The sequence below is a fragment of the Heterocephalus glaber genome, unplaced genomic scaffold (assembly GCF_053883595.1).
Source record: "Heterocephalus glaber isolate CG9 unplaced genomic scaffold, H.glaber_assembly_v1.0 deba00001460, whole genome shotgun sequence".
Taxonomy (NCBI): Eukaryota; Metazoa; Chordata; class Mammalia; order Rodentia; family Bathyergidae; genus Heterocephalus; species Heterocephalus glaber.
The window spans coordinates 2,694,601-2,717,492 of record NW_028258307.1 but is presented as its reverse complement, the minus strand read 5'-3'; the positions used below and the strand labels follow the sequence as shown (position 1 = coordinate 2,717,492).

Sequence of the window (22,892 nt, the reverse complement as noted above, 5' to 3'; positions counted from 1 at the left end):
GCTTGTCGATTTAGATGGTTCAGTTCATGGTCACTTGGATCTGTTGCTTCTAGGCTTGTGGTGAGGTTCAGACATTATGATGGAAGGACATGATGGAGCAGAGCTGCTCACCCCATGGCAGCCAATGAGCAGAGAGGGTGAGAGAGCCCCAGGGGAAGGAGCAGGGGACCAGATATAGTCCCTAAGGTCCACACCCCCATGCTCCACTCCCTTCAACTAGGCCCTGCCTCTTGATTTTATTACCTCCCAATAATACCATCAAATTAGGACCCACTAATGAAGTTAGTGCCCTCATGATGCAACCACCTTCCTGAAGCACTGCCTCCGAATGAACATATGAGCTTTCAGGAGGACATTTTATTTTTTTTTTTAATTTTTATTTTTTTTCAGGGGGACATTTTAGATCTAAACCATAGTAAGAGCTAAAAGACTCTGAGGGTTCTCCCTCCATCTCTCATGGGTTTATTTGCTTCCCTTTGTATGTGGGCTCCATTTTCTTCTCTCTTCTGGGGACAAGCCCCATTTATAGGCAAGGCTCCTAGTAGTTATGTTTATTCCTGCATGAACTGCTGCTTAGCCCAAGATGAATGATCCAAGACATGTGACCCAAGCTGGATCAATCATGTTTGTCTTCTAGGAATTTAAAATTAGGAGTCAAAAGAAAGGAGACTGGAGACTTAATGTTGGGTCCCTGTGATTACATGGAGAGAAGACTCATAGGTTCCTGCTTTTGGCAACCAAAGATACAGTGGGTCCTGCTCTTCCTGAATTCTTAGTGCAGATAAAGATCTGTATAGATGCCTATCAAACAACAATAGGAAACTATTTTAGATTAAGTTCAAAATTAAAAAGAGAAATAATTGGGGCCAGGGATTTAGCTCAGTGGTTCTGCGGTCACCTGCCCTGCAAGCACAAGGACCCAAGTTTGATCCCTGGTACCAAAAAAAAAAAAAAAGAGAGAGAGAAATAAATGCCATAAAACTTCCAAACATGGTAAGATCAATGAAGACTAGTTTCATTGCCATTATCCTATGGCACTGGCTTCTTAAGGAGAAATGATTATCTTTTCCAAGCCAGGAATTTTGGTACTGAGGCAACAGTCCAGGAGTAACGGGGACGCGGACCAGTGAAGTAGATGTGGAATTGCAAGAGGTGGATGGTAGAGACTATAAGGTCAAGCCTTTAACTCTTGGAAATTGAATGTGAGTGTAAAGAGAGAAGTCAAAGGTGATGCCAATTTGGATTTTCTGTGTCAGGAAAAATACTGGAAACATTTTAAACAAGGACATTCAAGGACAGCAAGGCTTCAGTGTGACATATTCAGTTTAACATCCAGGTAAGATAATCAAATGATTCTGGTCAAGAATATGGGAGTAGAGCCAGAGGTGGTGGCGCACACCTGTAATCCCAGCTACCTACCTGGAAGCCTGAAACAAGCAGCAGGATGGTAACTCTGAGGCCAGCCTTGCCAACATAGTGAGACCCTGTCTCAAAATAAAATAAAAAGGGCTGGATATGTACTCAGTGGTAAAGCATTTTCCTAGTGTGCAAGAGGCCTTGTGTTTAATCTCCAGTACTAAAAAAAGTAAAATGAAAAAAATAAAGAAGCCAGGTGTGGTGGTGCACACCTGTAATCCCAGCACTCAGGCTGAGATGGAGGATGGCCAGTTCAAGCCCAGCCCGGGTAACTTAGTCAGACCCTGGCTCAAAATTTTGAAAAAGTTTGGGGATGTAGCTCATTGTAAAGGCCTTGGGTTTAATCCCCAATACAACAATAACAACAAAAAATTACAGAGTTCAGGGCCGGGGATTTAGCTCAGTGGTTCCGGTGCCTGCCTTACAAGCACAAGGTCCCAAGTTCGATCTCTGGTACCCCCCCAAAAATAAAAATTAGAGTTCAGAGGAGGACTTGGAGCCCATCTGCACTTTGCACCAAACTCTGACCCTAATATATTTAGCTTCTTAAAGTTTCAGTTCCCTGTCTATAGGTAGATACCTCCCAGTAAGATTAAAATAAGACTGTGCATATAAAGGGTGTAACTCATTACCTGGTAATTAAGCATTCAGAAAATATGTGCTAATAGGATGATGCTGCTGTGATGGTATCTAGAGGCCCGAGGGAAAATCGGGACTGGAGTGCTGTGGCAAGGGATCTGTAGCAGGTGGAAATGATTCGTGGCAGCAGGTTGCAGCGGCAAGAAGACAGTGAAGTTATGGGTCCTCCAAGTTATTGGTAAATATCCCTTCTTGATGCTCGGTTATTGTTAAAATCCAGTAAGTTGGAGTTAGGGACAGCAACGTGTTAAGTTGCTTAATGCATAAGATGACTGACTCCTGTTAGTAGCAGGTATCTGCATGTCCAGCCAGTGTGGAGGTGAACCAATACCTGGAAATTCTTCCCTGTTTCCTGTCAGGTCTCCTCCCACACTGCCAGGCTCCTGCCTGCTGGAGGCCAGCCAAGCAGATGAGCTGTGGGGGTAGGGGGGTAGAGAAGAGACACAGATGAAATAATTCATGTTATGTGGACCACATTTTCCCAGTTTCATTTTCTGGACTGCTTCTGGTTTGTACAGTTGCTTCTCCTTCATCTGGCTCTCAACAAAACTGGTAAAAGTTATGTTTTTGTACATAAACAATGCAGGCTGGCCTTTCAAAGAGTATGTTCGTTCATAGTAACAAAGGGCAAAGGCAAGGAAGAAGTAGATGTGATGGGAGAAGAATAGGAGAGGACAGAGTAACAAGATGTCAGGAAAGAAAGGAAAAAGGTTCAGAGAGAAAGGGGCTGATTTGGGGGGATGGATTAGGTTGCTAGCATTTTGAAAGTTTTGTTTTGTAAATGGAATCCTTAACAACCTTAATCCAAACTGTCCCCTGTGGGAATCCAATCAGTCTTCCCTGTTTTCTCAGCCTCCCAGCTACTCCAGGAGGGCCATGGGTCGGCAGCTGTGCAACTCTGAGGTGCTGCCCTCTTAAAGCACCAGACCACCCAAGCACAGGGACCCGAGGCAACCTGGCCTGGTGTCTGGGGCTTTCTGGGGAGGAAACTGTGTCCTCTGGGGATTAAAACTTCTGGAAAAAAATGTTAAAGCAAATTTGGTCTTAGATTATCCTGCAATTATATATTTTAAAAGATGATTATAACTCAATCCTAAATTAACAAGTGACCAGGTGCCTCTTTCAGGACTGGTAAGCGGTCCTCCCTCCATCCCAATTCCTTGTTACGGTCGCCTGAGGGGTCTTGTCCTCATGTCCAACCGTGGACAGACACAGTTACTAGTTCCTTGGGGTTAGCAGATGTGCACTTTTGGGTTCACTGGGGTTGACTCTTAGGAATTTTAACGGTGGCCATTTTATCCTTTAACTCACACAGCTGATTAACCTGTTGTTTTTGCAAAGCCCCGGGATTTTTTGTTAAGCATCCTTACAAACGTGCCTTTTCTTTGTAGTTAAATATTCAGCGTTTCCAAATTGCAGCTGCCTCATTTGGGAAGGGTCGCCTCCCGGGATGGGTTTATTTTTAGACTGGGGAGGGGGTGCCTTGAATGCCATTCCGCATGCTCCGGGCCGCCTGCGACCCTGCTGAAGCAGAGGGGTCCAGGTCCTACGGGGGTCCGCAACAAAGCATTCTCTTCGCACTCCGCGGCCAAATGGCGTTCGTAGCACGCAGGTCTCAAGTTGTGGAGCCCGCGCATCCCCGCGCTTCCCACAATCCCCCGCTCCGGCCCTGCGGCTTCGACCTGTGAGCCCCGCAGCGGCCTTCGGGTGCAGTCGGCCAAACTCCGAACGCGCCCGCCCCCTCCCGCGGGCTAGCCCACACCGCTTCGGCCATTTCCGGCCCGGTGCACTTCGGTAAGTTCCGCAGTCGCCTGTCGGAAATGGCTGTCGGCCGGCAGGGGGAGTGGAGATTCCTGCGCGGCCTGGGAGGCGCGCGGCTGGCGGCCAGGGCGGCTTCTGGGAAGCCGAGTTTCGCGCAGGCGGCGGCAGCGGTGGCGGCAGCTCTTCCCTGAACTGGAAGCCGGTAGGACTTCGGCCGGCGCGGGAGCCAGAGGAGCGGGGACCGAGTTCGAGAGGGTCTGGGGCGGGCGCGAGCGCGGGGGACGCGGCGGCAGGAGCCGAGCCGGGCGGGAGGCGGCGGCGGAGCGGAGTAGGCCTGTTCCGCGCCGCGGGGACCTGGCAGAAGACCGGAGGCCTCCGCCGGGTGGGGAGCACCGCTCCCGCCCCCGGCCCCGTCCCCGTCCCCGGCCCCGGCCCCGGACCCGGACGCACCTCCGGCCGCCTGCCTGCACGCCGGCATCCGCGGAGCCCTCCGCCCTCCTGCCGCGGAGCTGCCTAGCTGCCGGCGGCGGCGTCTCCTGTCGCGACGTTTGTCCGGCTGTCCGCCCCCCTCCTCCCGTGTTCCTCGTGCACACTCCCACCTCTGTCTGGCTGCTCCACGCACAGCCACTTGCAGCCGCCCTTCCCGGGGCTTGCGTTCCTGGCTCGCCTCCTTTTCTTTCTGATGGCCGCCTCCTGTCTAGGGGTCCAGGTGCTGCTGCTCGGTGCTCCTGGGGCTCCGGAGAGGGGCTGCGGGGTGCCCTCCGTACCCCAGCCATACGAGGCGACAGTCCCAGGCCGGAGCCCTTGGGCGCGAGCCGGGGCTGGGGTGCTGCTTTCTCCCGTGCCCACATTTAGCTCCTTTTTAACTCCCTATGACCCCCAGCAGACCAGAATTTGGTGGGATTCCTCTCCCCAGCCAGGACTGTTTTTTCTTTTATTTTAAACGTTCTGAAGGCTTCATTAGGTCCTTTTGGTTTGGCTCCTTTGGTGGAGGAGGAAACGCGGAACACCGCAGGTCCTTTTTTCTTTCCCATACGTGATTTATTTAAGAGGTGTGTTTAGCATTTCTTCTCTTCACTTTGTTCTGTTGTTCTTCCAATTTAGGTAACTTCGCCTTTGAAGACAGCATCCGCCCCCCCCCCCGGGGGGGGATTCTTTTTCTTTCTTTTTTTCAAATCCGAGTGTGTGGCAGTCCTGCAGACTGCACTTTTCCATATGTTGCCCATCAGCGAGCCTTGCTCTCTGGTCCAGTGACTGTTGTGTAATTGTCCAGACACTGGGCTGGTAATTCGAGAGGCATTTTTAGTCATGAGCACAGATAGGCCTTCTCAACAGCTTCATTGCCATGTTCTTAAACCCTTTTTCTGGTGTGTTAAAAATACCTTATCCTGTGGGAATTTCTTGATCTCTTGCCTGTGGGGAGCCTGGGGAGTAAATACTCAGGAGTATGAGAGGCTAGCCAGAATGTTTTCTGAAAGAGGACTAGAATTCTGGCCCATTAACGTTCTTGAGTCATGTATTTAATAACTTTAGATGCTTGACAAGCTTGTGTCTTCATTCCCCTACCTCTCACTTTCTAGGGGAAAACTTATTAAGTATTTGGTGTGTGGTTGGAATTTCTTAATTAGGTCTGAGGGTTTTCACCTGTGAGTAAAGACTGACAGAACAGGCTAGAAAGAGAAATGGATTTTCTAGGAGAGGGAGCAAGATCCAACAGAGGATTTGAAGCCCTCCGAAGAGTCTGGTAGTAGAGGAGGCCATGTCCTCAGGACATGAGGCTAGCTGTGGGGTGAGTGACATTGAAGGGTGGCCCAGGGGGAGGCAGTGGCAGCTGTCCCTGTGGAGCTGTGACTGGCGACAAGCCTTCTGGAGAAGGGTGGTTGGTATTGCCTGAGGTAGAGCCAGGAAAAAAGTGAAAATCCCGGTGACAGTGTGAGCGTCTCGGGCAGTTACTTCAAGGAGCAAGGAGTGTGAAGCAGGAACGTTTCATCGAGTCCTACAGCTGCCTACTGATTTCTCCTGGAAATGAAGCTCAGCTCAGAGAATTTCTCCTAAAGTATTTCTTTTCTTTTTGTTTTTGTTTTCTCTTAATTTTTTGTCACTTTTCTTTTTTAAAGCATGTGATGTTGAGGCAGCTAAACTCAGGAAAGAAAGGAGGTTCTGTGAAAATAGCAAATCTCAGGCAGGTGGCATTGAGTTCTCAAGAGAGTGAGTTGTGCTCACCTGTAAGCAAGCTCGATTATTTCCTATGTGAACCAGTCGCACACGACTTTACATTTTCAGTCTTCCAAGTGTCTTGGGTGATATAATTAGGTTGAAAAGAAGCAGGATTTTTAAAAGTCTGTAATCTTGCAAGTAGGAGTTTGGAGACTCATACAAACAAACCTGTCCTGTAGTTAGGTCATAGTGTATGGTGTAGGATATTGCTCAGAGGCATCCAAGTGACCCATTCAAATCCCAGGCTGGAGCCATAGGAGGATGAGCCATAGTGAAAGCGGTATATGAAGAATAGCTACACAATCCATAACAAATGCAGTAATGCCTACACAATCCATAGCCAAGTGAGTGAGCAAGGCTGTGCTCCAGTGCAGCTTTACTTAGAAAACCAAGCGGGGCCGGGGATTTACCTCAGTGGTTCCCCCACCTGCCTCCCAAAGTGCAAGGTCCCAACTTTGATCCCTGGTACCAAAAAAAAAAAAAAAAAAAAGAAAAAGAAAACGAGGCAGTAGCTGTAGCTTGCCTGTGCCTGGCCTGGCCTAGAATATCACAACACACATAGACACACTCCATTACCTTTGTATATTCCTCCATTTGACTGGGTCTAGTACCTTTTAGCCTGGTCAGAGATATTAATGATTAACATCCAGGATGTTTGTTTTGTTGACAGTTTTCCCTGTTATCTTAATGTCTCACGTTGTCATCATTTTAACCCTTTTCTACAACTTCCTTTGTTACTTTGAGGGAGGAGTAATAAAAAAATAAAATAGGTTGGGAATATACCCTTAGCATAAGAATGATAAGACATAGATTATAAGAGTGACTATTTAAGTTCTTTGTGGCTGTATAGTCCCCCCTCCCCCGCCCCCTTTTTAAATTCTCCTCTCTCCTGGTGCTGGGGATTGAACCTAGGGCTCATGCATGTAGGCAGGAACTAGCACTGTGGTGCCTTCCTAACCCCACATTTTTCTTACACAGATTTTGATCTTTAAAGTCACTGAGAGGTGGGAGGATAAACATTAACATTTTTTTCAAGGGGAAATAGGCAGGAAAGAAAACCGAACTTGGAGATTAGGTTATTTGACCAAGGTAAAAAGTGACAGAATTCTTGAACTGGTTAGTAATATTGACTAACCTGTTGTCATGTAAATTTTTTTTTTTTTTTTTTTGAGACAGGGTCTTACTATATAGCCCAGGCTGACCTTGAGCTTGTGGGAATCCTCCTGCCTCAGCCTCCCTTGTGCTGGAATTACAGGCATGGGCCACCACACCTGGCTCCCCATGTAAATTCTTACAGTGATGTCACCAGCCCTTGGCAGCCCATTTCAGTTTGTACTCTGGCTGCTGGGAAACTTTTCCTTAGATTGAGATGTGGTTTGCCTCCCTAAAAATGTCATCCTTTAGGGCCACATAGAACAAATCTATTCCTGTTCCCTATGGCAGTTCTTCAGATGTTTGAAGATTTCTGATGCATAGCACATATTTCTGATGCCAGTAATCTCCTTTAGACATTAAATAGACTTTATTTTCCCAAGTCCTTACCAGCCAACTTCCCTCATTTACTTGACTCTTTGGGCTTCCATAGTCATTGAGATTGCCATCCTTTCCTCCATTCTCTGTTCCCTGGACTAAATACTCCTTTTTCCATCAGCTGTTTCTGATTTGACAGTTTTAAGTCCACTTGCTAACTTCTGAGTCCTCTGCCCTCAGAATGGAACTCTCAGAACAGAATACAATATGCGGTCCACAGCATCGGCTGACAGTAACCTTCACTCCTTTTCTACACTCCACTTCGTTTTTAATAAAAGCAAAACAAAGGTTGGTAGTTTTTTTCCTAAACAGTTGTATGCACTTGACGCACTGAAATCACAACTTGTTATGCTACTGTTAAGCTAAATCACTTCTATGTCATTTTGAGATCTCAGTGCTGAACTTTGTCTTTATCACTATTAAATTTCCTCTATAGAAATTCCAGACTGATAAGTTTTTTTGTATCCTGGATTTTCTCCCAATCTGGACCTACTCCTCCCAGCACGACTTCCTTTATTTCTGAAGCTGTAAAATATAAATGTTCTGTGGCTTTGAATGGAAAAAATAGTTGAGGTCCCGAGCCATTCTTAATGGAGTCAATGGAAAATTAAGGGGAGGCCTTTAAAGGGAAGCATTGTTTGAGATCTTGGAAGTGAAAGGAGGAGAAAATGTCGGGAATAGCATTGCTGCTTGAGTTAATATGTTGTTGAGTTTTTCCCTCATCAAATTTATGTGTTTCCTGGGTGCAAGGCAGTTGTAAATTGTGAGGTTGTAGAATCTAAAAGGATCTTTGAGGTCATCTAGTTCAACCCTTCAATTTACAAGTTTAAAAAGGGCCAGGAGCTTATGAGTCAACAGAGGAAGGGATTGTGAGGTTAGGAGCCATCATGGATCAGAAAGGCAGATAAAGGGAGGACAAAACTAGAGTCACAAGCTGAATCCAGCAAGCTGAATCCACGTGAGGAGGTTGAAGTAGGTTGCCTGAGTCATAAGCTGATTTATGTATGGCTTAGCAAGCTTTTGCTTCAGTTTCTGTGTTCCTTTTAGAGAGGCCAAGGACACTAATTAATATCAATTGTATGCCCCCACAGCATAAAATAAAAACCAGGTTTTCTTGAGAAGTGGAAACTTTAGGGAGATTAGTTTATAATCTAGGCACTTGACATCAAGTTGAGTGTTCTGGGAAAATATGTTAGCAAGATCTATCTGAAGAGCTTATTAGAACTTGTTTCTACACATTTCCCCCCATTTATGAAAGTAATTCCTTGTCATTTTTTTTTTTTTTTTTTTTTTTTTAGTACCGGGGATCGAACTTGAGACCTTGCGCTGCTTTCGAGGCAGGCACTGGAACCACTGAGCTAAATCTCCAGCCCTGTTTTAAACATTTTTAATCACACTGGTTACATGGTTTTTACATTTGTATTTTTCTGCTTAACATACTCTGAACATTTTCCCATTTTATTTAAAATCATTGAAGACGTTACTGACAGCATGATGGCCATATGACCGACTTTTTAAAAATCATACTTCATGGGCCGGGGATTTAGCTCAGTGGTTTTGCCGCCTGCTGCCCAAGCGCAAGGACCTGAGTTTGATCCCCGGTACCGGAAAAAAAAAAAAAAAAAAAAAAAGTCATACTTCATATTTAATCTTGCTCTTCTTTTTGAACAGCTAATTCATTTATTGTATACTGTACATTTTATATTGAATGCTGAGGTGTTTGCATCTTTATATACAAATCTTTGTTCACCTAGAACGCATTCTTAGAAAGTGAAATTGCTGAGGGAAAGATAAGAAAATTTTACTTTTTGTTACAAATGGGAGATTATTTTTCCATTTCCTTCTAGCTGATACCAGGTAAGAGTACCTGTCCCACTGCAGCTGCTGGCAGAGTTCAGAGACTTACTCTACTTCATTTGAGCCCCTTTATTTGGATGCTTTGGGATGAACGTTCTTGAAGTTAAATTTTTTTTCTCATTTATGATTGTTTCTTAAGAATTTCTGGAAGTGGAATTGCAGGGCCAGAGGGTAGGCTTGGTTTCAGTGCCTTTATGACCTAGAAAGGTATGCCAGGCCGCAGTCCCTGCAGCGGTGTGGGAATGTTTAGCCTGGATCCTGTTTGGCACCAGGTAGAATAATTTATAATTGTTTGCTGACTTATAGGTAGAAAGTGGCACTGTATCGCGTTTGAAATGTATATTTCTTTGATTGCTAGGAAGGTTAGACATTTAAATGTGTTTTATCATTTGAAACCTTTTTTGTGTAACTTCCTATCTATATCCCTTGACTGTTACATTGCTTTTGCTTCTTTTAATTGGGTCATGTTGTAGATACTTCCCTAGTCTGCTAACCAAGTTTTAGGTTTTTTTCCTTATAAATACACAAAATTCCATGATTCTTAGGTATTCAAATCTGTACTTTTATGGATTCTGCTTTTGCTTGGAATCCTAGAAAAGTAGCTCTGTTTCTCAAGATGAAATTATGTGTATATGTTTTCCTTTTCTTCTTGTAGCACAATTCTTGAATCTGGGGACCCCCCACCCCACCCCGCAGTACTGGAGATTGAACCCAGGGAGTGCTGAGCTACATCCCCAGACCTTATTTTAAATTGTGAGACTATATCTCACTAAGTTGTTACCCAGCTTGGTCTTGAATCTAGAATCTTCCAGCCTCAGTCTTCTGAGTAGCAGCTAGGATTATAGGCATGCATCACCAGTCCCGGCTGGGTCTTATTTTTAATTTGTTTTTCAACCAGGGATATGATTTTTTTTTCTTAAATAGATAATTATGACACTATTGATTAAATACCTAGTGTATTTTTTAGTATGACTGTAACAAGATATTTTTCTTAATTACAAAAAATAACACATGCTTATTGTGTAAAATGAATTCAGACAAAATATATTTTATAAAGCAAACAGTGAGAAGTGCTGTATAGGGCCCGAGGTCATACAGACCTGATTTCTATCTGGGCACCTCAGCCTGCTTGCTCTATTGTCTTGAACATTACCTAACTGAGGTAACCTCCGTGATTCACCCCCTCTTCATCTGTAAAGTAGAAATAACTCCCGGCCCCATGTGGCAGATGGGATGGGAGAGTATGCATGAGTGTGTCATCTGGGCTGCTCTGCCTGGCACATTGTGAAGGTACATGAAGAGTGGTCACCATCTCTCCTTCCATGGTCTTCCAAGGCTGTGTAATGTAGCTGCAGACTTTCTGCGTGAGTTCCGGTATGTTGCTGTTTGTCCCAGGGGCCTGTCCATTTAGATGCCCTCAGTCCTTTATTAGACCAATGCTTTTGGAGTGAGAGTTGTGTGCTCTGCATTTAAATCACCTGGGAACTTTGTCGAACTTCTCAAGCCTGGGCCCCGCACTTGAGAATTCTGATTCAGTAAATATAGAGGGGGCTGAGTTTATAGCTTGAAAAACATTTGTTAAATGAGTTCTGAATGATTTGTATCCCTAGTTAAAAACTCATAGGTTAGATATAGGATTTTGATTTGTTTCATGTTATGAAACTGAAGGGAGGGGAAACAGATGTTGGCAGTGGCATAATTTTCAAATTGAGGACATATCCTGGCAGTAGAGATATCCAGGGTGAAGTTTAGGGTAACTAAACAGGTACCAACAGTGTCAGTTTACTTGTTAAGACCTTTGTACAGTTGAGCAGCAGAGGAAGTCTGTTAACTCATAGATCTGTTCCTTTTGGGTATTTTAAGATTTGTCTGCTAATTGCTTTAGGGCCCAAAGAATAAAACCTTCCTTCTTGAACAAATGAATTCTGGTCCTGTAAGTAGGTTGTTAGTGACTGGAGGAATTGTATACTGTATGTACATTACAATCTTTAGAACAAAGAAATGGTCAAAGGAAACTCCAATTTGATGACTTCACTTTTATTTGCATAACTCTTACATGCAGTACTGTAATGCATAACACAACATAAAACTACAGTGCTGTACACAGCAAAAATCACAGTACTGTATAAACAACATGCACTGTACCAAAAAAAGACACTGAGGCTCTATAAACAAGATGTACAAAACTGCATTAAAAAAAGTCGTAAGTCTGAATAGCAGGCTTGGTCTTAAATCTGAACACCTATTAAACGTGTAGATTGTTAAATGGGGAATATCTGCTTATTTTTCCTTTCTAAAATTCCTCTAATAAGGGTGGCATGACTCTGTGGTCATCTGATGATATAGTCTTGCTTCTGACTCAGTATGTCAAGGCACAACCAATTTTCACATTTGGTTTGGAGTTTTAATTGCTGACATCTTCTGTTTCCCTTTTTTTTACACCCAGGTTAAATTTATGCATTAAAAAACCTGATTGTACTGTGAAAAACACATTGCCTTGATCTCTAACTTGTAAATGGCATTCATTCAGTTTTTACAAGTCATTCTTTTTTTTTTTTTTTTGTACCAGGGATCGAACTCAGGTCCTTGTGCTTGCGAGGCAGGCGGCGGCACCACTGAGCTAAATCCCCAGCCCTACAAGTCATTCTTTATCTATAATTAGCTTCCTGGGAAAGTGCCTTTTGTTTGTTTAAACAATAAAAGAGAGAAGTCAGAATCTTAATAGTGATAATCTTGGGGAATTTGTTTAGTCTTTATTAGCCTACTTCCTGATTTTATGAAATAGGCACTACCTGGATATGACAGACTGTTTATTATTTCTGTGCTTAGGAAGTCAGGAAATGATTTATTTTGGGGTTGTTAGTATTAAAAAAGCAAGACATGGTGGCACCCCACTGTGAGTTTGCGGCCAGCCTGAGCTATATAAGGAGACCCTGTCTCAAACAAAACAAAAGCCTCCGAAATACTGCTTTTACCAGCCTTACTGAAGTGGTGTCTTGTATAGAACTGTCTACCTAATTTGAAGGGCTGTAGTGATGACAGTAACAAGAATGTGCACACTGTTCAGTAGACCTGAATTTTATGGATTGCATCTGGATTGTAATGTCTGTTGGATAAAAAAGAGAAAACACCTACCTGCAGAGTTATATAGATAGTCATGGGTACACTGGCAAAAATATTTTTCTTTTTTGTTTGTTTGTTTTTTGTTTTGTTTTCTTTTTGGTACGGGGGATTGAACTCAGGACCTTGCACTTGCAAGGCAGGCTCAGTGCTGCTGAGCTAAATTCCTGGCCCCCAAAATATTTTTCTCTGAATATGTTGTTTTCTTTTTTCATTTAGCAGATAAATACTTTTAAGAATGTTTGTAGTGTTGGCTTAAGTTTGCCATGGGTCTCAACTGTAATCATTCATGGTTACAGTGGATCAGAAAAATTACGAAGAATGTAAAAATAATTTTTTTGTGTGTATTACTGTGTTTTGTGAATTAATATTACAGGTTGCTTAGCATAATTGTTGGGACATTAAGATTGTGGCCTTAGTGGGCCGGGGATGCTCAGTGGTTCTGGAGCCTGCCTCACAAGCGCGAGGTCTGGAGTTTGATCCCAGCTACCAAAAAAAAAAAAATTGTGGGCCTTAGAGTCAATAGGTTTGAATTCAAATTTTATCCCATAACATGATGACCTTGGGCAAATTATCTGACTTTGCTTTGTTTTGCTTATGTACAAAATGAGAAGAAAAGTAGTATCTACTTAATAGGATTGTTGTGAAGATTTAATCTGTTGAGTAATATAGTAGGTCAAACCTGGCACATAATAAGCACAATAAATGTTAGCTATAGTCATAATTACTGAAAATATCAGAGTTTATCAAGATGAGAACATCTGGAGAGTGTCTGGCTTCTGTTCCCTTGCCTTTTTCTTCCTCCATACCCTTCAGATGAATGCACAGCAGCAGCTCAGATGGAGCCAGCCCCTCTGTCTGCTTCTCTCATCTCTTCTGTTGTGTTTTGATGTAGTTTCATTGTGTGTGTGTAAAATTATACAACTTTAGTGAAAACACAAAGAAGACTTTATTAAGAGCTAGTCCAAATTCATGATAGGAAATTTCTGCATAAGAGTTTAGTTTTAAAAGAAGAAAAGTCAAGTAGGATCGTTTTTATATTAACAAAGTCTTGAAGGCAGGTCCCGAAAGGACAGAGTGATGTTCCTGCTGATAATTGAGGAGTCTGTTGTTGTGATAAGGAATGCTGGAAGGGAAGTGGGGTCATGGAGGACACTGATGTTTGGATGTGTAGGGCGAGAAGATGAAAAGGGGGAATATAGCTGTGCACCAAGACTCGGACTTGGAACTCCAAGCCCCAGCTTCCCCGGCTTTTGCATTGTATTACATATCATTTTAAGCTTTCCAGGAACACAGCTTTTTCCAGCCCTCAAGTGAGTGGCTTAGCAGATCAAGGTTCTTCTTTCCATTTATCAGCAAAATGTTTTGGTTAAGGGAAGAGTGCAAAGTAGGACATTGGTCATGATCGAAATGATTAATCTCAAACTACCTACAACTGTGGTGATCCCCCCAAGATACTTATGTGTTATAACCTCTCCTTGGAGTCATAGAAGTTGTACCCTTGCTGCCAATGTAGATGTCTTCTGTTGCCGGCTTTGGAAAAGGGGTGTCAGGAAGGAGGTGAAGATAGGAAAGGTAACTTCAGAGTCATCCAGTTTGGGGTGGGTAGCTGCAGCTAATTGGGAAGTTGTGGAAAGTGAAGACTGGGGAGAGGACCCTGGACAAATCTGTGGGCACAACCGCAGTGTGTTTAAGGAGAGATGGAAAGGAGCAGAGAAAGAGCAATTAGAGAACCAGGAGTAGAAGACTGAAAAATAGAAAATACAAATTAACAGTGGGCGATACGGACAGTAAGTGAGCCCAACAAAACACTTTGATGGGGAAATAAAGGAAGATATGAATAAATGGAGAGAATTTTTATGCTTCGGGGTAAGATTAATGACACTAATCCTCATTTACACTTTCACATCAGAGAAACTATTTGGTATTTACACATTTGTGTCCTATTTATCTCACTTAAGAGTATAGCTTCAGTATGCATACATTTAGCCAATAGATAATGTGAAATAGGAAGAAAAGGTCCGAAGGGGAAGGGGAAGTGGGAGCGGTAGGGGAAAGGAAAGAAGGGAAAGGAAAAAATATGAGAAAAGGAAAAAACAGAAACAAAGTCTTTGTAAATAGGGAGGGATGGAGAGGTTGAAGGGCAGGGGAATGGGGAAAAAATAAGAACCAAGATACATCATGTAAAGGTACAAATTCCCAATGATGAATGTAACTGTACTGTATACCTAAAATGTACCAATAAACTTAATGAATTAAAAGAAAAGATTAATTACATTAAAAGAATGCTCCCTATGTCTGTAATCCCCGGTACTCAGGAGGCTGGGGCAGAGATTTCAAGTGGAAGGCCGCCCTGGACATTTTAGCAAGGCACTGTTTTAGAACAAAGCAAAACTTTCCATGCTTACACACAATACAGAACTCTTTTTATATTTTGGTGAATTCTGTTTCTTAACAGTTTAGGTATTTTGTTTTGAATTCCTGAGAGATACATTTGTAGTTTTCTCTTTTGAAAACTATGTCCACTTTTGATATCAAAGTGATGCCAGGATTATAAAATGAACTGGGAAGTGGTTTTTCCTTTGGGAAAGATTGTGTAGTACAGGTGTTTATTTTTCTTTAATTGTTTAGTAGAATTCTGTGAAATCATTGGAGGTTGGAGATTTTTTGGGGGGGGGTTAAATTACAGAGTCAGTTTATTTAATATTTATAAGATTAATTCAAATGATCGCTTTCATACTGGGTGAGTTGTAGAAATTAGTCCCTTTTATTTAAGTGTTAGAGGTGCTCAGGGTGCTCGTCCTTCCCTTTCTTTCTGATGCCTGTAATGATATCCCGTTTCATTTCTGATATTGGTAATTTGTATCTTTTCTCTTTTTTTCTTTGTCAATCTTGTGGGCTTGTCAAACTCTTGACAAACTTGTTTCATTGATTTTTCTTTGGTTCTTTGTTATTTTCTCCCAATTGGCTTTGATCCTTTTCTAGGTTCTTGAAGTAGAGACTTAGATTTTTTTTTTTTTTTTTTTTTTTTTTTTTGGTACCGGGGATTGAACGCGGGTCCTTGCACTTGCGAGGCAGGCGGCAGAACCACTGAGCTAAATCCCCGGCCCAAGACTTAGATTATTGATTTGAGATATTTCTAATGTAACCATTTCATGCGTAAATTTTCCTCTTAGCAGTATGTTAGCTGTGTGCTATAAATTTTCTTTATCTGTAATATCTTATTTAGCCTCCACACTAGCTGTAGGTAGGGGTTTTCTATATCACTGTACAAGGAGGAAATAGGCACAGAGAGATTATGTAAGATTCCTAAATTCTCATGGCTGTTCTGAGCTAGCCACTCTAGCTTCAAATCCAGATGGCTTTCAAGCTTCCTCCTAGCTATGAAATTCTCTTTTATTTTAAATGTATTATTTGCCTTGAATTAAGACTATATAGTCTCTAAGTTTCAAACTTGATTGGGGATGATAAATACAAACTAAGACTTGTATCATTTATTGAACAGTGACCTGCTGCTATGTGATACCACATAAGGATATTTCAAAGTGGTGAGAAAAGTAGTTTCTTTGTATGAGGAGCTTTTAATCCAGCTGGAGATAAATGAATCACTTAAATGAAACTGGTAAACAGTGGGTTAGGTTTTGAGTTCTGTGATGTTACATTGAGTGTAGGGGGAAGTGCCTGAGAGTCCTGATTGGAACCTGTGAGTAGTTTAAATAAGGAGAGGAGGTGGAGCAAACCTTGGCTGAATGGGATCTCAAAAGTGAGTAGAAGAGTGGTACTGTGAACAGAGTGCTGACAGGTGAAAAGGCAGTTTTAAAAATAGAACAGTTGGCAAAACAAATGGGCTCAAGTGCCTGGACAGAGAAATTGACACTCAAAAAAAAAAAATTTTTTTTAACCTCCCGAAATGAAGATGAAAACACTAGGATGGCATTTTACCTATTAAATTGTCAGATTAAGGAAAAAATGACATTTAGTTTGATCAATTAGTTTATTGCTTTTGGGAAGTTTTTTTTTTGGTACTGGGGATCGAACTCGGGACCTTGTGCTTGCGAGGCAGGCAGCGGAACCACTGCGCTAAATCCCCGGCCCGATTAGTTTATTGCTTAACTGCAGCTATAGACTGAAATCTCAGTAGCTTAGTGTGACAAAAGTTTGTTTATGGTTCACATGAGGGTCTGATGGGGGTTATGCGCTCTCTTTAGTGATTCTCCAGTGGTAACAGAGTCTGAGTTGCTTCTAACTTGCCTCTTCATGTTTTGGAGTTTGATGCTTTTAGTTTTTCACATGGAAGGAAGGAGAAAGAGTCCATACTTATTTGTAACTTCCTGTTACTGTGAGTGATGCATTGCTTCTAGTCACTTTCTTTATGCAAAAACTGATCCAGCCAAACTGTGAGACAGAATAGGAACTATAGTGGAGCAAGTAGATACTTGGTAGTAGATGACTATTGGTATCATGCCATTATTGGCAAGCTATTCGTAATGAGGTCCATATTGCTGCCAGGAGGATATGTTGTCATCTTCCTAGTAGACTATAGCTTAAGAAATTTTAGCTATCCTACTCTGACCCAGCAATTTCACATTAAAAAATTCTACGGACCCGGTACCAAAAATAAAAAACAAACAAAAAATTGTATGGAGGGCCGAGGATTTAGCTCAGTGGTTTTGCCGCCTGCTGCGCCAAGTGCAAGGACCCGAGTTCAATCCCCAGTACCCCCCCGCCCCCCAAAAATCTATGGATGTATGCAAAGACAGTTATAGAACTATTGATTATAAGCATTGATTACAATAATGAAAAATTGGAAACAGTTTGAATGTCTAATGAAAGAGGATAGGTTAAATAGTGGTCTTTCTATATTGTGGGAGGATAGTCAACTATTCATTGTCATGCAGTAGGATGTTAATGATGTGGGGTAGTAGACTGTGATATAAGAGAAAAAAACAGCTTACAAAAAAAGAACATATGGTGTCCCATTTTTGTAAGTATATATGAATAGGAAAAAGAGAAGAAGCCTCTGACCTTGGCACAATAGCAGATTATATAGCTACAAGCCCCCTGCTTCACAATGCATTTTGTGCTCTCATGAAAGCAAGGTATATCCTCATTAAAATAAATCAGGGGTAGAGAGATTTGGGGTTGGAGAGCAAAACATTTGGTGATCAGTCTGATGCTACAGTGCTTTAGTGCCTTGCACTTTTCCTTAGCTTTAGTAAGTTGTGCTTTAATTTTCTCAGAGACAAGAAGCAAAGGCCTTGGGTCTGTGAGCATTAGAATTGAGATACCAGGTAAGATTTGGATCTTTAAAGGGCTGAATGTATATCGCACAATAGATGGAGTACAAAACTCTGTGCCTGTGCTTACAGATGTCTCTCTTATCCTGGATCCTGCATTGGTGGGGGAGAAGATGCCCACTGAGAACTCAGGACCACGGGTCCTCATCATGTGGATTTCATGTTCCCGTTTACAATACTTTACATTCTGTGGGGAGTCTCCAGAGGGAGACACTGGCATAAAAGTGGTCTAAGGCTGGTGCTTTGGTAAAGTTGTCTGTCAAACAAAAACTGTGCTGCCGGGACACATTCTGAGTCTAGAGCACATAGATTTCCTAGAAATAAAGCACCCAAGGATGAACTCAATACAGAATTACAAAGCTAAGAGGAAACAATCTACTATGTGTCTCTAAGATTCAGCAGACAGAGCAAAGTAAATCCACAAAGAGAAGAGATGGAAAACATGAGAAAGGACAAGGTGCTGTTGTAAAAATAATGCCAGGTTGTTAAAAGTCAGTAGAAATTCTGGAAATGTAAAGTAATCATTGAAATTAAAACCCAGCGGGGTAAGATAAATAGTAGCTTCCACATAGAAGAGAGAATTAATGAACTGGATGAGGAGTTTGTCCTGTGGGCCTAATCTGGGTAATGGCATGTGTTTTTTTTAATAGCCTACAAGGTAAGAATGTTCTTTACATTTTTAAAGGGATGCTTATAAAGAAAAGACAAAATATGCTATAGAGATTGTATGTGACTCAAAAAGCCTAAAATATTAACTGTCTCGCCCTTTACCAAAAAAGTTTCCCAACCCCTAAATTAGATAGATGTGAGGAAATTTGTAGAAGGTAGCACAAAGGGCATAGAGATTTTATTTATTTGTTTGTTGTGCTGGGGATTGAATCCAGAGCTTTTGCTGTATCCCCAGCCCATTTTTGAATGCTCAGCCTGTCAGAGTGCTGGCATTATACTAAGATTCAGAAAGTCAAAGAATCTGGAGCCAAAATAAAAAACAAAAACCCCACAAAATTTTGTAAGTTGATGCTTTGTATTGAAACTGCAGGACGTCAAAGATAAAAAGATGTTTAAAACAACCAGAATGAAACTCAGATTGCCCCCAAGATGTAATTGGACTGCTGTCTTCACTTTTCCACGGGAGTAAGGAAATCCAGAAGATTTCCAAAGTGTTTGTGAAAAAAGGAAATGCTAGCATTGTATATCCAGCTAAATCTTCATTCAAGATTTAGGATGAAATCATCCTTCACTGAAGAACTATTGCAGGAAAAATGAAACAACCAGGAGGAAAGAATGGAATGCAAAAAGGGCTGAACTAGTGAGCAAAGAAGTTGGTCAGTGTGTGGGTGAAATCTAAACAGATGTGGGTTCTGCTGTTGAGAACATATGGAGAGGATAGAAACGAAGTGGGGCTACAATATTAGTTAATAATGGTGTATAACTTGGTACAGGTTGTCGTAGGTAGTGTTCTAAAAATCTTACTAATTGAGCAGAGAAAGGAAATAACTAAACTTTTTACCTGGTTAATGATGAATGCATGTTACACTTTAAGGGTAAGCTCTAAAGAGAATTGAATACAGTCCTTTGAGAGGAATTGGTTCCAGGAACTCCTGGGGATGCCAAAATCTGCCGATACTTACATTGTTTATATTAAAGTGGCATAGTGTTTGCCTTTGTTTACGCATATCCTCCTGTGTACATTCAGTCATCTCTATATTATGTACACTACTGTATTAGGCCGCTTTCTGTTACTGTTACGAAATACTTGCGGCTTTAAAGAGATTTATTTAGCTCACAGTGTTTGGAGTTTGAAAATCCAAGCAGCATGGTGCCGGCTCTGGCCAAGGTTCCTTTTAGCTGTGTCACCTCCACAGGTGGCCCAGTTATTGGAATTAGCATATAAAAATTTAATTCTTATAAATATGCGAAAGAAAATAGAACAAAGCTAGGCATGCCTGTAAGCCTGTAATCCCAGTACTCTGGGAGGCTGAGGAGTTGGAGCCCAACTTGAACAATTTAGTAACATGGTGAGACCTTGTATCCCAGAAAAAATAAAAAGAATAGATGAGAATTTCTAGTGCAAAATGGAGTATCTCAAAAAGAGCCCAATGTACATGGTAAACCTGGGAAAAATATGCCTGAAATTAAGAATTTATTTGGTGAAATTAACAGACTGAAGAATGGGTTGGAGAGCCCAAAGACAGATCAACTGAAATTATTCAAACTGAAGCACTATTAAGTGAGATAAAATAATTGATTTAGAGTAATACAGAGGACAAATTGGTGGAGAATGTAAGATTTGGTGTTGTGATTTGAGAGTCGGGACTAAGGTAAAGTTAGTTGGATAAAGAAAGGGATAAATAATAAATCATTATACGTTACTATTACAAATATATAATTTTGATAATTACTTCAAGTAATTGGCAAGATTTAGCAGATTAAATGTGGATGTAAGAAGTTGGAGGAATTAAAAATAACTCCCAGGCTGGTAGCTAATAATCTCCTTTATGCCAGATACCATGCAGTATGTTTTTTATTTACTATCTAATTTTTATAACAGTCCTGATCATAGGTGTTATCTTTTTACTGATGAACAAACAAATTGGGCCAGGGGTATAGCTAGGTGGAGCACTTGCCAGCAGTGCCTGAGGTCCCAGGCTCAATCCCCAGCACCACCACCACCACCAAAAGTACAAACAGAAGGTCAAGGGTTGGAGTTGTGGCTGGGGGTGGGTTGGGGTGGTGGTGATAGGTGGTAGTTAAAGCCTTTGAAGTGGATGCTTTCCTTCACAGATGGTGTTGGGAACCTTGGGGTAGGCCGTAGGAGGAAGAGTAGGTGGCCCCAAAGCAGATAGGGAACATGAGTCGGAGATGGGTGGGTGGAACACCAAAAACACAAACAAAACAAAAACCCCCCAAACAAAAGTCCCACAGTTTCTTGGAAACCAAGAGAACAGCAGAGTTTATAGAATGAGGAAGTGATCAATGACATATGCAGAATCAGTTATTTAACAAACTTAGAATGTCTGGATGCAGTGCTGGGTGCTGATGATATAGCAGGGAGTGGAGCTGCCAAAATTCCTGCCCTGAAGCAGTAGGTCTTGGTGGGGAAGGCGGTTATGGATGAATGCATGAGAAGATATTATGAAGGACATCAGTAGGTTAATGCCAGAAAGCATCAGGGAACAAGAAAGGCACTTTAAAATGAAAATGTCAAGAAAGTTGGCCTGAACAATAAGAATCACCTGGAAAAAGCAGGGTTCAGGAGTGAGGGGACATTTCACACAAAAGAGCAGCAGGTGTGAAGGTTCTGGGGCTGTACAGAGCTTGGCGCTGCTGAGAAGTTGCAGGAAAGCCCCTGTAGCCACACAGCTCAGTGAGCAAGGCAGTCAGCGATGGTGAGTGAGATTAGATGTCGTGGGGCTGTCAGGAAGGGCCTGGCGGTGCAGTGGGAAGCACTGAAGTTGTGTGAGGAGGGAAGGGGCAGGTCTACTTCATGTTTGAAGAGGATTCTGGTTGCTGTGTGTAGGTGCATTGTAGGGATAGGAATGGAAGCCAGTTGCTAAGGCAGCGTGCCGTGGTGAGAATTAGATGCATATACTGTGTGGGACCATACGTTTCTAGAGAGTTCCGTATCAGTGTTGCAGTGACGTGTATTCCTAGATCCTAGTACTTCACTGTCGTTTCCCAGAGAATGACAGGAGAGATTCTCAGGGTGCTTTTTCTTTTGTGCTTGAAATAAGTTAATTAGCTTTTTAGGAAGGAAAGTTGATGCCATTGGACACTGATGACACTTTTACCGTATTCCAGTAAAAGATTTTTTGATGGAACTTAATAGGGATAAATTCTTTTGAGTCATTATTGAACTATTGGTTTCCATTAGAACATTTGTTTCACACTCAGCTCTGCATATAAATTGGTAGCACCAGAAATATTAGACTAAATATAGTCTCAAAATGACTTTTAAAAAAACATTTGTTTAGATTCTGTAATTTTTTTGAGCTTCCAGTATGAAAAATTTCAAACACAGGCAGAAGCAGAGTGCATACTGTTGTAAACCTCCGTGTCTGCCTGTCATTTTACGTGCACGGCAGTCAGCTGGTGGCTAAAGTTGGTCCGTCTGTTGCTCTAGATACTCCTCACCACCCTCAGCCAGGTTTATCATCTCCTCCCTGAATGGCCCAGTATATACTTACACAAGGTAAGGACGTGCCACATTTTGGTATTTGCCTCACTCCCTTCTCAAGCATGTGGCAGGTACCCTATACTTAGGTAGTTTGCCTATGAGGGTCCTGGCTTACACCTGTCTGCTAGAGTGGGGTTTTTTTTGTTTTGGTACCAGGGATCGAACTCAGGTCCTTGTGCTTGTGCAGCAGGCAGCTGAAACCACTGAGCTAAATTATCCCTGGCCCTGCTAGAGTGTTTTATCAACATCTGTGGCGCAAACTAATGCCGCCATATTGTATATATACATAAGGGAAGCCTTTTCAGAGGGATAGTAAGGAAATTCTTTAATAGTTCCTTAAGTATTGAGTATTTTTCTAATGGTATATCACTTTTCTATTTTCTTTTAAGATTAGGCCATGGTATTCACTTCCAAGAAATCCTGTATGGAAGTGTAATGCTACAGAAGCCAGAGGAAGGCAGGGTCCTGCACATAGGGTAGGAAAGGGGGGATCACTATATTGCCTTGACTTTGTTTTCTTGTTTTCTTTCATTTCATTCTTCCTTGCTGTGATTTGATCATGAGTGCATCTGCGAAAGAGAGATTTCAACACTTGAATCAGAAGGATAATGGGAATGCTTTGAAAATACTGACTTCCCTATGTTCTTAGTGATGCTTGGCAGACCCTTAATTATCCAAGTTTAGATTATCTAGACTTAATCTTTTCCTGGATAGAGTTTTCTTTTTGTCTTTGTGGTCCTTATCACTTGTTCTGCTTGTGCCTTTTAGTAACACTGCTATCAACTTTTTGTTGTTAAAGAGAAAGAAGACTCTTAGCAAATCTCCTGTAGTTTTGCATCTTGAACAGAGGTGGAAGCTGGAGAGAGTAGTCCAGGCTC

The 22,892-nt window shown here is 42.1% G+C and overlaps 1 protein-coding gene across 3 annotated transcripts in view; it reads left to right on the top strand.

Moving 5' to 3' along the window:
- Extl3 (exostosin like glycosyltransferase 3) overlaps nt 1-22,892 on the top strand; it is a 113,307-nt gene that overhangs the window by 63,275 nt on the left and 27,140 nt on the right. Inside the window, exon 1 of one of the 3 annotated variants that reach the window (XM_087216707.1) lies at nt 3,723-3,849. The exons of 1 other annotated variant lie outside the window; for it this stretch is intronic. The gene's annotated coding sequence lies outside the window, so the exon portion shown is untranslated. Of the gene's footprint in view, nt 1-3,722; nt 3,850-3,878; nt 4,019-22,892 lie in introns of those variants that run through there. One more of the 3 variants, XM_004848428.3, reaches the window with a different exon arrangement.